Source organism: Myzus persicae, unplaced genomic scaffold (genome assembly GCF_001856785.1).
Source record: "Myzus persicae strain clone G006 unplaced genomic scaffold, MPER_G0061.0, whole genome shotgun sequence".
Lineage (NCBI taxonomy): Eukaryota > Metazoa > Arthropoda > Insecta > Hemiptera > Aphididae > Myzus > Myzus persicae.
In genome coordinates, this window is record NW_019100581.1 from 1013255 (window position 1) to 1032050 (window position 18796).

An 18796-nucleotide genomic window follows, 5' to 3' on the forward strand; every position below is an offset into this window, starting at 1 on the left:
TTATAGGTACCTACTGGGATATTATTGTCACAATGATAATTAATATTTGTAGTTTTTTAGTTGGAATTTATAGGCAAGTGTGTATTTGTGTGTAGCCATTCTTTTTCTGTCGAACGGTCAACGGAGAGACTCGGACATAGGTATACCTACGCATAGGTTTTATTAATGTATACAATTATAACTTTTATACAGGTGCACATATCTCATAAAGATTTATATGCTGACTAGCACAAGTACAATAAAATTTATATTTTTAATCCTAAATGATTTTAATTTTCAAGTATAATTTATTTTTCATTCCAACAATAATCCGATGTATTAACTGACACAGTAAGAGTTCTAAAAAACACAACAAAAGTGCTGGTAAATCCATCAGATATTTCTAAAGATCCTCCATCGATACCTATTTAATATGTTTCACTTTTTCAGTTACTTCATAAAGCAGCAGTCACGTTTAGTGTTGTAATTTAAATTGTTCGGACCCTCTAGAAAAACTATAACGACACCACTGAAGTAGGCATAGCCGTATAAAGATACAATGTATTTAGTTCCTCTTTTATTTGTTTGCCAAACAATCGGGCTTATAATCGCAGTGCCTAATACATGATAATAATTAGACGACAATAATTTTATACGGTGATAGAAATGTAAGTAGAAATCGCAAGCCTGCTGATTTTTCCTGTTATTTGAGCCAGTCAAAACATCCCCTCCCCCAACTATTAAAAATTCTGGAATGACTCCGCTGGGAATACTTCTGTTTAGTTATGATACGAATCGAGCGTATTAGTTTTACCACTATAACACCTATGGGGCCCTTGGGACCTGGGCAACTGATAACTTGATAACATCAGTAATACACTCTACGAAGATAAACAAATACCTCTGCAAATAGTGTTTAATGACGGTATGGGCAGACTCGGGGGGGGGGGACAAGAAGAATATAACCCCCCCCTCCATTGTGAATCAACCCTATAACAATCGGCTTTCAGTCAAATAATTGATACATTTTATAAGTACACTGTACACTATTATCATTGCTCCCTAACAGCCCCGATGCCATCATCTATATCGGTGTGTTTACCAATGACTATAAAAAAGAAAAGCCCTTCTGAAAATCAAATCCCCAGCCCGTCTACATCACATTAATATTATAATAATAATATATGTTTATTACGTATAGTCGGCGGGTAGTCGTCGTCGTCGTCGTTGAATTAATAATATACTATATCGTTCACTGTCGATCGTCCGTTCAATCATATTGTACCCTAAGCGAGAAAAAAAATAATATCCATAGGTACATCATAGACGGGCGTTTTCGGGCGCATTGTCGAGTCTGCGTTAACCTATAATATACGTATATTTTACCATCTACCCATAACGACTTACTATATAATACGTCTTATAAATTATTTATTGTAATGTCGTGTCTTCCCGCACGCGATAAATATTAAGACTATCGGTTTCCGTCGGAGTACGTCCGATATTCGGTAATCGGGCCAATGGATGTGCTGATGTTTGAACTTCAAAAATCTCGTCACACGAGTCTGCTGCAGAGGTGTATGATATCATTAAATCCTATAATATAATATGATGCGTTTCGACCGGTTCTCGAAAAGAATCGATCGGAACCCTTTGCCCCGCGTGTCAATCGTATATTATAATATAATGATATTCATCGCATAATCGTTGATCATCATCAGCCGCCGCCGGGGTGGTAGCACTCGAATTCGTACAAAACCTGCATTGTCCAGACTAATTGTTCAAATCAAACATAATATTATTACACTTATCCGGCATAACCATCTGAGAATACATTGGTGTAAACACGGTGCGAGGCATGCACCTGTATATAGACGTATATATACGAATAGCTGTGCACTCTACAATATAATAACTAATAAGTGATACGATGTACACCGGCGTTACATATTATAATAATTGTACCGGATAATAATATATAATATGTAAACGATCGAGTAAAACGTCAAAATTACAAACGGTTTTAGACTGCAGAGTAAAATAATGCGACCCGTAATACTGTTATAACTGCTTGACGATGTTTGGAAAGAATACTCGTCCGTTCATATTATGAATAATATTGTTTTACGAAAGACTCGTGAGTGTGCTAACTCACTGTACGAGTCACTCGAGTGAATCAAAAAGAACGAGGACCGGAACTGAATTCCCATTCTCAAGGAACTTGAACAATTTTTTGGACGTTCAAACGAAATTCTTTTTTCAAATTTTTTCTTTATACAATATTATTATCATTCAACTCGACATTTTTTCCGATCAATAGTACAAATTCATATTTTAATACAATATTCAAGTTTAGATTTTTTGTCAAATGCAAGATGTTAAAATAATAGTCTAATAAAATTATATTTTAAAAATAAGTTATACACACAATGCAGTCCGATGCAGGATTAATTTGATGAAAGTATTACTTTGAGGATATGATGGTCAATTTGTCAAAAAATAAATAAAAACTGATGTATTACATTTACGTGCCTATTTATTTATATTTATAATATGTTTATAGCAACATTCCCGCATTTACTCCATATGTAAATATTTAACTAGTTAAATTATGCACTCGTCAATTGCTATGAAATATTTATTATATTTGATTTTTTGCATGTTAAAACTTATTTATATTGTGTATTGGTAATTCATTGAACTTTTATAATTGATAAGAACTTTGATTTATAATTGTAGAAAGAGAACTATTTTTAACTTTACAATTTCAAAAAATATTTATTTGCCATCAATTTTGTACGCTATGATTTGGCTTAAACAAAATTAATGCCCCGCCGTAATTGTACACTGCAGTGTGATTTTTGAAGCATGCTCCCCCCATTTTTGCCTCTAGTAGTACATTTGTTCAAATCTGATTAAAACAACTCTGATTTTAATGTATTTGATATAATATCTAAATATTCAACCATACGACCGCAGTAATTCCCAAATCAGAAAGATTTACAATTTTTTTAAAACTAATGCCAGTTAAAAATAAAAGATTGTAAATGTTTAGAAATAATCATTATTCTTTGATGACCGACGACTACTGGTTGGCAAACAAATAGCCCATGGCGCCCACGAACATTGCCACCGGAAACACCAGTGGTTGGGAGGATATCGACGAGGTTGCAGATGAAGATGACGACATCAATAAATCTCTTTTGTTACACAAGACCCTGGCAGATTTTGGACTCATTGTGAATCCATTCGTCCCAAGTGAATATCTAAATGGTAAAAGAAAAACAATAAAACGTTACCTTTGGGTGCAATAAAACACGTGAACTAAAATAAGTGATGTATACGGATACTGGTTGAAAATAATTATTTAATTTGTAGTAAATAAGTGATCTAACTTATCAATTACCTATTAATCACTCGAAAATATTATGAGCGTAATATGAGATCCGTTCACAGGGGAGACCCGTATATCATCACGTACGAGTATGATAGTATGCCTATTTAAACAAATTTAAAGTAGAGGATTGAGGTATTTCATCAGGCCAATTAGTTGAAAAATAAAATTTTAAATAAAATACTTTATGTAATATAATTTGTATTACATTTAATATTTTATCTGGTAATTAAAATATACTACGATGGACAATATATTATATGATATTAATAGTGTATCTATATCATTTTCAAATGTTACCTAGTAGATATTATTATTCGTTTTAGATCACACATTTTTAATTATTGCTCAAAATTAATAACGAATTTTCAAAATGTCAAATACACGCAAGTATTATAGATCTATCATTATATAGTCGCGGACGATATAACGGAGTCCCACCCCACTACCCTTTATTTCAGACGTTATATTATGTAGGCAAGATTAATAAAATAATAAGAAGAATTACTTTATTTTTTAAATCAATTTGAAGTCTTCGCCTATATGGTTGTTGTATAATTACGAAATTTTAGAGAAAAACGGTATTCGAGGGACAAACTAACGAGTGCAAATATTTACAGCATTTATACCAAACTTTTAATAGACATAGAAGATAGTACGTTTATCCATTTCATATTGTGCAATATTGCCATAGCGTTTTTTTTTTATTTGATATAGATACTTAGGTAATAGTCAATTATCAGTCAATAATAAATAAATTATTAAGGTTATTATTTTTTTTTTTTATAATTAGCTTCTAGTGTAGCTATTACAGCTCAACAATCTCTATATTACATTCTGACCGTTTGGTAAATCTACTGAAAATACTGTATCCACTTAGTGTGTGTCTTATGAGTGAAATCATTTTCGTGATTAAATATTCGGGTGTCTTCACGATGTCTACATGATATCTCATAATGTATATGTCATATTAAACGTTGTACTTGTCAAATATTAAAATTTTATTTCAGCATTAAATGATCCTCACCCTGTTGAGTATTGTGAATTGACGCTTGGCGTGTGCACCAGCCACGTTTCGTCTTTGGCGGCAGTTGGCCAACGACTCAAGTCGACAAGTTCGTCCTCCGTACCCACGTTCATCACCACCAAGTAAGTCTCAGCCGACGACGGCAGTGACCTATAGTCAAATCAAATAACGTAAAATAGTAGATTACACATAGTAGATTGCATTCGCCGATCATATTATAAGAATAATTGAGTGCACGCATATCAAATGTATAGAGGTAAGTACGTTTCTTACACAAATTTGGATACATTAAGTTTTATTTTCCTGTAGTATACAAATACAAACCCGATAGAGAGGCAAATTTCTCTTTTCCGGGATCTTCGAAAACGAATAAATCACCACACAACTGGCGTATGAAGTATAATTGTAACGTCGCGTTTCAGCAGTGCCATGCTGACTTTCTTTGGCTCCAATACTAAACGTACTTAATATAAAAATATTTGCTACCCTTTAAAACGTTACAACTTTTGCAACCCAATTTCACGGCTCTGCGTTTGATGCTTTCAGCATTTAAACTTCAAGATCACTGTGATTGATAATATTATAATAGTACAAAAAATGAATAATATTTGAAAACTTGTTGAACAAATGAATAATAAAAGAGTATGTTAATTTGTAAATCCCAAGCTAATGAATACCCATGTCAACAAGTTTGTTGTCAAAACTATAACTGTTTTCATATTTTTGACATATTACTGCGTGTGTATATAGAGATCGAGCAATGAAAATATTTACATTATAACTCAATTATAACTTAATTCAGTACCTAGGTAAATGAGTAGTGATACTACCTACTAATAAAGGTACGGGTTTAAATTTCTTCAACTTCATGTATAATTCGGTATGCGTTTCATTTTCGATTATTATTTTATTATATTGATTCGCCTTTGAGGCGAGGGGAAGCTAAGCGATTTGCATGAGACAGCAATGCATTCTCAGAGGTCGTAGTATCACGTGCACTGTGCACCACCCACCTGGTGAACGCGTACACCCACTCGGACAGCTCTCTGCCGTCGAACGAACCGCGCTGCACCGTCCTGGTCTTCCGGAGTCTGGCCAACCGTTTGTACACGGTGTAATGGCTGCGGTGCTGCTTCTGCTGCTCGTCCACGTTCAAGTACCAGTAGTTGGGGTTCACCGGTAACCACGGTTTTGGTGAAACCGTGAACCCGGCTTGGGAACTGGCGTTCCACTGGAATGGTGTCCTGATGGGGTCTCTGCTCATGACCCTGAAACCACTGGGACCCGCAATCAGACCTAACGAATCCACCGTCTGGTCCCAGCGGACGGTTGTGTCCGACATTCCGATCTCCTCGCCCAGGTACGTGAACGCGGCGCCGGGCAACAGCATGTTCATGCCGTCCACCATTTCGCCACCGAACCGATTGGCCACGCGCGGCCGGTCATGGTTTCCGATCTGAACACATTGAAACATAGTTTTAAATTGTATATTTTATTTTTGTGACGGGCCGGGTTACAATTCGTTCATCGTGTAACCTTGTATCGTGCAGATGGGTGTCTATGCGTTTAGGATCATTTTTTTTTGTTCGGGGTTGGGTAAGCTCAAAAATTAAACACAAAACATTATTGGTCGGTGATAGAAAACAATTATAACAGACTTTAAAGCTATCAAAATAATTTTTTTATTATTCTCAAGAAGTGTATATTACACCAACCTGATCAAATGTAGGATATAAAATTAAGAAAATTAGTTTTGTTAAAGTCTAATAGAAGTAAATGGGCCAATAATATTTTAAGTATGAATACTGTTTTTAAAACTAAAACAAATATTCTATACTTGGATTCTTGTCTTTTGACTATTGTATGACTTAAGTAAACAATCAATATTCTGTATACACAATTACATATCTAAGTATGATTGTTGTATTTATTGTTTTTTTTAAAAACATTGTTATTATTTAACGCATCATAATTTAAAGAAGATGATTGATTTGTAGAAACTATAGGTACACCGATAATAAATTGATGTAGGTATAATATATTAATATATAATTATTATATTAGTATTTTATTATTGATTGAAAATGTTGACAATGTCAAATCAATGTCTATAGTTTTGCTTTTTATATTATTATAATGGATAATTATTTTTATTTTAAAATCTATATTGATGACATTTTGAATTTAACCAATAGATATTGCGGAGAGCGAGAGATCTCCGAATCTCGGCGATACTTACCACCCAGTTCGCACATTTTCCTTCAGGCATATTGTCCAACCAAATATTTACCGCATTGTTGAATTCAGAGGCGTTCGAATAATCATTTAGTCTATTGATCAATTCAAAGTTAAATGGCATATGTGCTCCTAAATGAGTCTCATTACCATAATATCTCATAGTGTTTTTCAAAGTAGTGTATGCTTCAGTTATCATAACTCTATAAACGCAGGAATAAAATATATTATTCGGAGATATGATATTTTTAATTAAAAATAGAAAACAAAAAACATTGAAATTTTAAAGTGTGAATTGAACTATTATCAGACTTATCTAAATGCAACGACATTATCTGTGTTTTCCGTTGGTTTTTGACAATATTTCAATTTTTAAGTTTAAAATTTATATATAAGAATTTTTAAATTATCATATTTTACATACACATAACTCGCTTGATAATTATTACATCACAAAAAACCAACGTTTAAACGCAGATAATATTCTTAACTCTGAGTTTGATAATGAGTTAGTCATTCGTGTGACAAAAAATAGGTCCGAGTGAAAGCAAATTTACTATGTTCAAGAGATGGAGACAAACACATGCGAGCGATGCAATGATACATGATACATCCGCTTATAGTTTTGTGATATACAAGGTTTTGAAATCAGAATAAAAAAGAGTAAAAGCTCAAGACGCTTAAGAAATACATGCACAATATCACACTATATCACATAAAATCGTTCGGTTCAAAATAATCAGTAAATTTAGAAACAGCTGATTTGCAATGAAATCCTGAAAATTGTTTAGTGTTATGTAACTATTAATTATTATTATGCATGAATATAATTGATGGTACTTATCCCATGCCTACTAAAATAAACTAAATGAAAAAAATTGTTCCAGAATGAATTATTAATAATTAGGTAAATGGTAAAATAATAAGTGTATACGGTACCTGATCTCTCCATATTTCAGTTTGTATTCGTCTATTACGTCCCTAAACTGATTGACCATATCGTACGATTCATCTAAATCCATTGTATTGGGATGATAATATTGTTCATAAGTATTTATCTCTTTCATAGCGAGCTCTTCTGGTTTCCTGATATCGTCGGAGAATTCTGCATCCTCAAACAAAAATTTTACGGCATCTACTCTGTACCCATCTACACCAAGATCTAATCAGAACCTGAAGTTGTCCTGAACAAAAACACCAATATTTTAATAAAACTATGTAACAAAAGAAATATTGTCAAAATATTCAAGCACAAATCGAGAATATAAGACAGCTGGTATGTATGATGTAAACATTAAAGATTTTGAAAACTATTAAATCTATCTAATAATACGAAAGATAGGCTAAGAAAACAGTAAAATGTAATTTTGGTAACATAAAAACCTAATAAATATATATATGAACGATTTTGATTTAACTTACAGAGATAACTACAAATTTAAAGACCGTGAAAGTTGCTCTACTGTAGTAGCCTAGTTGTAATTAGATAATATAAAAAAATAGATAATAGGTAACTATAGAGTAAAAGTGGGCATTTAGTATAATCTAGTTAACAAGTTAAAGCAAAGTTAGAAATGTGTGTGTCTTATAACTTTTGTATTTAATTAGTTAAGTCGATCATCTTATATAATATAAACTTAGGAGTGTACTTAACGACCTATAATAATTTACGTTTATAGGTAGTATTCATTTAACGTTAACCCAAAACAAATTATAAGTCATGATTATACAAAAAGTAATAATTACTTCTTGAAATACGTCATGTATTAAATTCCAAGCAAATTTCTATATTGGCATTATCATTTTCAAATATGGAAGGGTTCGAGGTCAGAGAAGTATTCAAAACATTTTTTAATGACGAGGGTGCTCTTTCTTGGCAACCAAACTTTTAAAAATATATGAAAATAAATTTATATTATTTATTGTATTAAATGTAATTCAGTAGGTATTCCAGTTCATTAACCCATTCAATTTAATTATATTTCGTTCATTATTATCAATAGTTGTTACGGAACAAACAACCGTGACACAGAAAAAGGTTTTTTTCAAGACCACCAAGTAAAGACGATTGGGAAAAAGACACGATATGACGAGTAAAAATCACACATAATAGAAAAGAATGTCAGTTCAATGGTGTGATTTTCATTCGTCTAAAACATAGTACGCGGACCAATCAACGATGGACTAGATTGTCGAAAAGGGTATAAATACCGGACACTCTCGACAATCTANATAGTATTAAAGTTAACATTAAGTAAGCACCATATTATATTATAATCATTTATATTTTTAATAACTTCTGTATAATTTGGGAAATGTAATTATTAAATTAAAAATAATTAAATACATTTTAGTAATTAAAATATGTTAATATTTCATTATATGATAAAAAAAAACAGTTCATTAAAAAAGATACCACTTAAAACTAACAAGTACAACTTTTATGGGGTTGAATCATCAAAATTGTACAAACTAAATTGAGAACATGTAGATTCTGAGTATGAATTTGCTGTTGTTGATGGAGATTCTTGAAATAATTCTGGTGACTGATAACATTGTTGTTCAGTTGGACCGTGAAAATTTGAGGGTTGACCAATAGCTTGAAATGAATTAATGGGTTTTTCGGGTACTGAATACTTTTCCTCTAATTCTGCCATCAATGCAAACATTCGAACTTTTGTTTCACGTTTTCCTTGACTAGGAAATTGTTTAGCTGTTAAGGCCAAGGTTTTAAAAAACATATCCATATCATCTAGTTGGTGATTATCATTCATTAAAATCTGTTCATTTTGGGCTTGTATTTGTTTAATTAACAAATTACGTTCATTTGATCGTTTTATGAGCATGTCGGACATTTCTTTTTTTGTAGAAACACGATTTTCAGCGAATGTTTGGGTGGGCGAGTTATCATCCGTTTCATAACATACATCATCTTTTTCTTCTGCATCACAAGAATAATCAAGTTCTTGAATAGAAGTATCATGCTCTTGAGTTTGAACAACGTTCGAGGTCGAACTGTAAATTTAAATGTTACACTATTAAAATATATTTATATATAAAAATTATTATTGAGCATTGAAGTAGTATATAATATAAATACATTATTATTTATTACTATATAGCAAGGGGGCAAATTATTTGAACGCTACATGCCAAAAATAACCTTATTTCTTTTTTGAGCGTGCCATGAAAAATATTATATGTGTATATTATATATGGTATAGACAATAGACACATAAAATAATGATATGTAAAATCCCTGCTATATAGTATAATATTAAAGTTGTGAATGTGTTATTATTACCGAATACTATAATACGTTCGTTATCTACGGAAAAAAAGTTTATAAATAGACTAAATTGAATTCTAATTCCATAATTCGATCTTTTAAAAAAAGTAATTTAAAGTATTTAAAATAAATAAGCATAATTTACCATGTGAAAAAATACCAGCATAGCGTTAAAACAAAATAAATCGTCGGGTAAATATTTGTTTCATTATATTTTTCCACCAGTATACTTTCACAAGTAAACAGTTATCAATAATTAGTTAAATTGTGAAATATATTTTATTATAATTTATAGGTAATATAAGCAATACCTGCATTAATTTAAATAATATATAAATAGAAATACGTAGGTACATTTAATACCTTCAGACTGAAAACTCCAGAAAAATTATTTGAAAAATGTAGGCAAATTGAAAATATTTTAATTTATGATAACTAAGTATTTTACTCATGATACGCATTATATTATGATTCAGTTTGATAAAACAAGCATTAAAATATATTACATTATAATGTAAATATAGGTACCTTCGTTTGCATTCAACTTGTTCCAAAAAACCAAGATGAGGTGCTAAAGTCCACTTTTTTTTGTTAGATGCCGCTGAACCCGTAGATGGTTTTCTTTTATTTCTGGCATATGAGTCTCGAATATTTTTCCACCTCTTTTTAGTTACATCCACTACAAAATATTTATTATTGTTATTTTCATAATATACTTTACATATACTTTTTGTATATATCTAATATAGACCACATTACCTGATTTTCCAAGTTTCAAAGATATGTCTTTCCAAATATTATCTTTTAATATTATATTTTTATAATTTTTATCTCCAATATTGAAAAGAACTGAATTCTTTTGTACATCTTGAATAAGAATTTCGTCTTCGGACGCAGAAAAAACCAAAGTAGACGCCATTATGCTGAAAATTCACAACGATCGCTGTGAATGTCGCGACGACTTGTCGCGCAGTACTGCTCCCGGAGCAGTAGTGTCGTCGGTCGCCGCGACCCAAAGTTCGGTCGTCGTGGTTAGTCGCGCGTTGCAAACCAGTCTATATGATTTTCGTATAAGCAGTTACTAACGACATGTCGCGGCGACAGGTCGCGTCTGGGAAACCGTACCTTAAATCTGGTTGTTTAGGATCAAACTGATGTAAATAATACTGTCCACGTTTTTCATTCCATGTCCATGCTGAATTACTGAATAAACTTTGCTGAAAACATGGATACATAACAATATTAAATGTTTAAACGATTTAAACAAATTATAATTCAATGCTATGCTAATTATAATAAAACACAAAATGTATCAACTGGGAAAAAAATTAATACGTAGACTTTACTATTGCCGATATTTTTTTATAAACGCCATAAATAAAAACAAGCATAACATTGTATTGAATTTTTGAAATACTTTACCCAATTATTTGGTGGAACTGTGCAGTTATTTTCATCGTATTTAGGATCTTTCCAAACATAATAATCTGTGTATGGCATAATTTTGTCCACAGACTTTTTAAACCATTCGTGTTCATCACTTGAATGATTAGGTATGAAGTCCAAAATAATCTTAATCCCTAAATTATAGAACTAAAGTTTTAGATTTTCTTACAAATAAATATACATTGTTAAATATTACTTTTAATTGTGCGCATATCCCATTTTTAATTTTTTAAACTACAATACGAATTTATTCGAATTTTTATTTTTGTAATTTTTAAGTAGGTATTTTAAATTATTAAGATTTTTTTTACCATTTAAGGAATGTCCTGTATTGATTCTAAATTTTTTTTTTTCAAAAGCGAATCATCTTTTTTAAATTTATATTACTTATTCTCCAGATACGTTTTTTTAAACATTTAAACATTTAAACATTTAAACATTTTGATGTACCTTATCCATAAGCGGAATTATTTACATTGTCCTGGCGATGAGGAGCTAAAATTATACCGGCAGCATAAATCCTGATACTTAATATTTTAAACTAAAGTATGATTAAACAAACCGTTGATGCCTAAGCCAACGCCCTAATTTCGCCTATAGAACCTATAGAACACAGTAGGTAAAACACAACAAACTTTGTATGTTTAATTAATCATATGCTATTAATTTGACTACTAAAACATATTCTATTAGGTACCTAGTTCTATACTAAAAAGTTATAACTTGGAACTTGCCAAATACCAAACTGCAATAATTGAAACGAAAGTGGTAATCGGGAAGCGATTTCTTCCCAATTTTTTAAGACAAGAGTATAATATCAGAAATATTGAGATGGTTATACTCGGGTAAATATTAAATTCACATTTGAGAAATCTTAGGTATTTTTCATCACTGAGTACATATTGTATTTTTTTAAATATAGATACCTTATGGCTTATACCTTATTATTATTACTATTATTATTAAATAATCGAGTTGAAAACTAATTATATCACACTGTTGGATAGGTCCATAATCACCTTAATCATTTTCTACAGTAACTTTACGAAAAATATCCTTTTTTACCCAAAGATTTCAATTTTTTCTGTAACGAAAAAAAATTGTCCATTGTGCCATACACGGGTTCAATCATATGATAATCCGAAACATCGTAACCAAAGTCAGCCATGGGTGATTTGAAAATTGGTGATAACCAAACACAGTCCACTCCTATGTCTTTTAAGTGTTCAGCTTTCTCTTCAATCCCTTCAAAATAAATTTCAATAATACACAATAGAACATTAAAATCCACCAAATAATAGAAAATAATAAACTTTACCTACCTTTAAGATCTCCTATACCGTCACCATTGCTATCCTTAAATGATCTCACATAGACTTGGTAGTAAAGAGCAGTTTGCCACCATTCCAAACTTTTGTTTTCATCCGCGATGACGGTATTATTCGCGCTTGCGAAATATACTGCCATTTTTGTTAATAATAGTATTAATAAAACCATGTTAAAAACAAAAAAATAGGTGTGAAACAAAAAAAAAATTAGACGATTGACCCGCTCGAATGCATCTTTTATATGCATCTTTTATATGCATGTATTAGGGTATTAATACTATGTCTACGATAAAATGTGGTGAACAATAAGTAAATAAAATTATATTATTGGGTCAGAGATATCACGCTTACCACTCACGACTCGTCGTATAGTTAAGTCCTGTGATAATCTATTTTTTTTGTTTTCGATTATCTATCTCCTTTAAGTAATGCTTGTGTTGGAGATAGAGAGTTATTAGATTATATAATACGAGTATATTAATAGAAATTCTTTAAAAAAAAAAAAAAATTATTATAAGTATACATACTAAAGTACATATAAAACTAAATAAACAAATATAGTTAAGTTTTTAGGATTTTGTACACGATAAAAAGAAATATGTAAAAAATATTATATTCAAACTATATATGAGTAAAACAACCTAGATTAAAATATTTACAGAGCATAATATATACAATAAGGATTTGATTTATGTTAAATAAGTTAAATTGCTCAATAACCAATCATTTATTATTTCATTATTTTTGGTTTTATAATATAGTAATTTCTGTTTTATATCATATTCCAATGAATTGAATATAGTAGGCCCAAGACAGTCTATGAATTTTTGACCACAAGTTGTTTTTACACACTTTACTATAGCATCTGTGTTATCTTTTATTTTTATATAACTCTCAATGTATCGCATTTTTTTTTGTAAACCGATCTTAGTGGCAGAACCTTAAAATCTTCATAATTTTGATTCGTTGGACATTTCATAATTTTCGTATCTATACGTATTTTTATTATTTTATTTTGTAGAAGTTGTAATGGCTTAAAATAATGTTTGGACTAAATATTCATGTTGTTGCCTTATGTTGTACAGAAAACCACGTACTATCTGCAAAGAGTAGACAAGTGCCATCTGCATATGTCACAATTTTACCATCTATATTTATGTTGCATTTACAGTTTATAATATATAAGATGGAAAATAGAGGACCAAGAACACTACCTTGTGGAACTCCACATATAGAATTGTCCATTTTTTACTTAATATTTCATTTATTTTAACTATTTGTTAAGTATCTTGTTAATTTCTATAAGCCAATTCAAACTAGTTGGTATAATTTCAAAACTAGGTGGAATTTTAATCAATTCTTCATGGTTAACCATGTCAAATGCCTGTGCTAGGTCTGAAAGTACGGCTAATGTTTTTTTACCATAATCGACGGTGTTATATACCTACGTAACTAGTGGAGCTATTAAGTATATCTTCTGTCCCTAAGCCAGGCCAAAAACCAAGTAGATTTTTCACACAATAGTTCTTCTAAAGTCGGTTTTTGATTACTTTTTCAAGGATTTTCAAAAAATATTTTCAACATTGATATCTGCCTATAATTATTTACGTATTTATGATCACCACCTTTATATAAAGAAACTACTATTGCAATTTTGAAATTATCTGAAAAAATACATTTTTCAATACTTAAGTTATACTAACTAATATGTTAAGAGATCCTAAATTAATTTACTCAATGTACTTTATTAGTTTTGCCGTTACTTTATCAATTCCAGCAGCTGTCTCATCCTTAAGATCCTTAATTATTTTTGAGACTTCTGACTCTGTTATTGTTGTATTAAAAATATCATCCAATGAGAGAAAATTAATATTATCTTTATGTTCGTTATTATTAAAGTTAGTGTTATTCTCTAATATATTTTTTCCCATTTTAGTGAAAAAGTATAGAAATTTGAAACAGCTTGTGGTTCATCTAAGGCACTTATGATCTTGTTACCAAGATGATGTTATACCCGTATGTGTTGTCTCCGTATTACAAGAGCGTAACATAAAAAATTTTAAGTTCGCTGCAGACCACGTTTAGCTCTGCCAGCTTAAAAATTAGAGTGAATTTATCTCCTACTAAAATTAAAGGTAAGATTATTATGGATTGCTTCTCATGGGCTTTTTATTATATTTTAATTTTAAAGAGAGTTATAAGTATTTTAAAATTATAAATTGTTTGTACAACTTAAAATACTCATAACTCTCTTGAAAATTAAAATGTAATAAAAAGCCCATGAGAAGCCTTTCATAATAATCTTACCTTTAATTTTAATAAGAGGTCAAATCACTCTAATTTTAAATTGACAGAGCTAAAGTGACCTGAGATTAAAATTTGGTATGTTGCGCACTTGTAAAACGGAGACAACACATGCAGATGTAACATTCTCTGAATATAGATTTATTTTTTTCGATGATTTTACCTCAGTATTTGTGATTTCCTTAATTTATGTCCATGTCGATTTTTAACTTGATGCAACATTTTTAAGTTTTGACATTTAATAATGTGGACGGTGGTAAACTCTCCCGATTGTATGGTAAACTCTCCTGATTTTTATGACTATTAAACTCTTCCGGGTGAATATTATGTTTACCTGAAGGAAAAGTGTAAACTTTCCTGTGTCAACTTTATGTTTACCTGAATCCGAAGTAAACGTGTAAGCTCTTCTGAGTTTTTTAAATTGTATTGCTACACAATGAATTGCCTTCACTGTTGAGATTGTGATTATTGTTTTAAATATTTATTATATAATATTTATAATATTTATAAATGTATTACCGTTAGCCTGTATTTATGATTTAAATATTTAAATATTTTATTACCGTCAACCTATTACATATTTTAAACGATATCGACTATAATGATTCAAGTTTTCCAACCTTATACCAACTGCGTAATACGAAAAATGTCCCATGCTCGCCTACCTTAGTAATACTGAAGTATTGCAGACCCGAGAGAGTTTATTTGGTCTTATCAGGTAGTATACTGGTTTACCCCCGGGAGAGTTTGCATGTCATTAAAATCGGGAGAGTTTACAATCATATAATATATTCTTAAAAGTTGTCGAAAAGTCGTAGTAATATAATATAACCGGTGATCTATAGATATAGAAAAAAGTTATAATAGGTACAATTTATAACATTTAAAGTTTTTTTTACAGTATTTTCCTCTATTACAATCTAAACATAAATTATTTTTATACAAAATTGTAACACCATCATTTTTTTTATTTTTTTTGTTTTGAAAAGTACATGTTATAATCTGGTAAAAATATATTACAAGAATGTGTATCATGCCATGTTTCAGTTAATACTATAATACCTGGTTTATAAATATTTTTTTCACTTTCAAGTATAAGTAATAGTTTGTCTACATATGAATTTATACTTCTAATATAACAACACAAAATATTCTTTTACACTGAAAAAGATTCAAAATAATTCGTTTTATAGTCTAAAAACCTATTTATTGTGTGGATACTGTCCATAATGCAAACATTTCAGTTTATTTTATATTTGTTGCCGCTAGATTATTTTTATTAATTAATTTTAAGTTTACCTAGAATGTTTTCATCGTCTTTATAGATTGTATTGGAAATTTCTGTTTTTTTTTAAATAAATAGTTAATCGTTTTTAAACCACACAAACTTGAAACTTTTAACTATTCTTTGTTCTTCGACCAACATCTGAGTTTAATAAAAAAGATTTCTATCCGTTTGAGTTATTGAGTATTAATATAAATACCATTTTATTTCAACTGTCATTTACATTTTTCGCCGATAATCTTTTCTTCTTTACTAAACCGACTAAAGTTGCTTTATCTTCTTTTGATTTCATTTCCGCTACTATTTTCCCAGATTTATTGTTTACAGTTTTGGATATTACTGCACAATACGTATTCACAGTAGATAGATGAACATAAAGTGCTGATGTAATCTTTTCCACTATTTTTGCACAATTTTCATTTTCTTGTAAAGGTACACCAATTATTTCAACGTGTGCCCCAAGTTGATCTTGTTCGAAGATATTGATTCGCTTATTTACTATAAATAATTCATTTTTCAATTTCAGATTTTGTTCTTTTATTATTTTGTTTTCATCCTTTAAATCTTATATCGCTGTTACTAAATCTTGTATTTGATAACTGAAATCATTACATTTGTTACTCGTGGATTTGACTGAGTCAGTATTAACTCCTGCAGTAACTTGTTTGAGCCAGTAAAACACTATGTTTTTTGAAGGGGTAGTATTAATGTAAACTTCATTTCAGATTTTTAAATTTTAAACACGGTCAAGTTCTACTCACATAGTATAAGTACAGTAGTGGCACATTTATCCGAACCAATTGGGGCTCTAAGTTGTCCGAATTAATGAAAGTCCGGATTAAACAAAATAACCAGGAATTGTAAACTATAAATTCAAAAAAAAATTATTTTATATTTTACTACACTTACAATACTTTAGCCTATATCTAATACATATGTCTAACAATATTAAACCGAAAAAAAGTAAATAATTATATAACTGAACTCGTTTTCTTGTTATAATCTACGCCATAAAATAGTGTGATAATCGGCTGTCTGGATTAAACGAAGTTCGGACTAATGAAGTAAGGATTAATGAGGTGTCACTGTAGTAATAACGCTCAATGCCACTCAAACCGTAGACAGTGTAAATATTGTCTGCGATAGGATAAATATTCAAAAGTTAAAAATAAACGTCCTTAAAACTTAGAAATGTGTATTGCAATAAAACTAATAATGATCTGTATGACTGTATCTCACGTCCTTATAACAATAAGGTCTGTCAATCTTGTGTGAAATAGTCAAGTAGTTGGTAAAATTTATTTATTTGTAAAATAAAATGAGATGTTAATGAAATAATTGTTATAATAGTTGTTGTATATTTTATTCAAAATTGATTCAATTGTACATTACGCCGTTACCTGCCCACTGCATAACAACGCTGAAAACTTGGCAGCAACAAAGAGTACACTTTTCACAGAGAAACAAAAAATATTTGTTTTACCCGTTTATTTAATTACACAAACAATTTAACACTTGCTTTGTGATCGACAGAAGATTGGCTGCAAATCATGATCAGGTGAGACACAAACGCTGTTTCCATACACGATTTATTCGAATAATTATTTTCTCGATGATATTAATAACCATTCGGTTCATAATAGAATGTGTGTCACAATTATTTTACGAAACGAAAAGGGCGCGTATCCTTGTGAGTTCTTATAATATTATATAATATTATTTATTAAGTACCTACGCACGCCGGGATTGTGTTCGATATGAATTTAACAGAAGTAAAATGTGTTAAATATTGTCAAACTGTATGTCTTAATCTGAGTATGCCTATTTTATACAGGTACAAGTATAGTACAACGAGAACTGTTTGATTGTTGTTTTTCGACAACCCTGTGATGAAATAATATTAATATACCTACCAGCTATATGTAGGTACCGCGGTCGATGCGAAAATTGCAGACGACAATAGTTGAAACGATGTAATTTTCAGGGCCTGTTTTACATACAATATAATTACAAAATTGTCTTAGGTTGTTTTTAAATCAAAAAAGTAAATTATATAATATACACCTAATTCATAATAATATGTACATTATTTTTATTATTAATACTATGGAGTATAATATTGTATAAATACAATATAACCTAACCTAAGTGTTTGTTAACAGTGCTAGCTCCTCTCTCAAACATAGCAAACTTCTTTGTTTTGCCGACGATATGAAGATTTTCCTCGAAATTAACTCTGTCGATGATTGTCTCAAACTCCAGGATGATTTAAATAGTTTCTCCGCATGGGCTGATTCTCTCGGTCTCACATTAAATATTGAAAAGTGCCGGTTCATAACATTCACAAGAAGTCGCTCTCCTATTACTCATCTTTACTCATTGAATGGCTCGAATTTGATTCCAGTTTACTCTAGCATCTGTGATCTCGGTTTTACTTTTATTCCCTCTCTTTGTCCTAGAGCTCACATAGACGGAGTTACATGCAAAGCCCTTAAGGTATTGGGGTCCG

The 18796-nt window shown here is 30.5% G+C and overlaps 1 pseudogene; it reads right to left on the bottom strand.

Annotated features, from left to right (window-relative positions):
* Positions 1-2927: 2927 nt before the first annotated feature.
* Positions 2928-12852, bottom strand: LOC111034723 (annotated as a pseudogene).
* Between the last annotated feature and the right edge of the window lie 5944 nt (positions 12853-18796).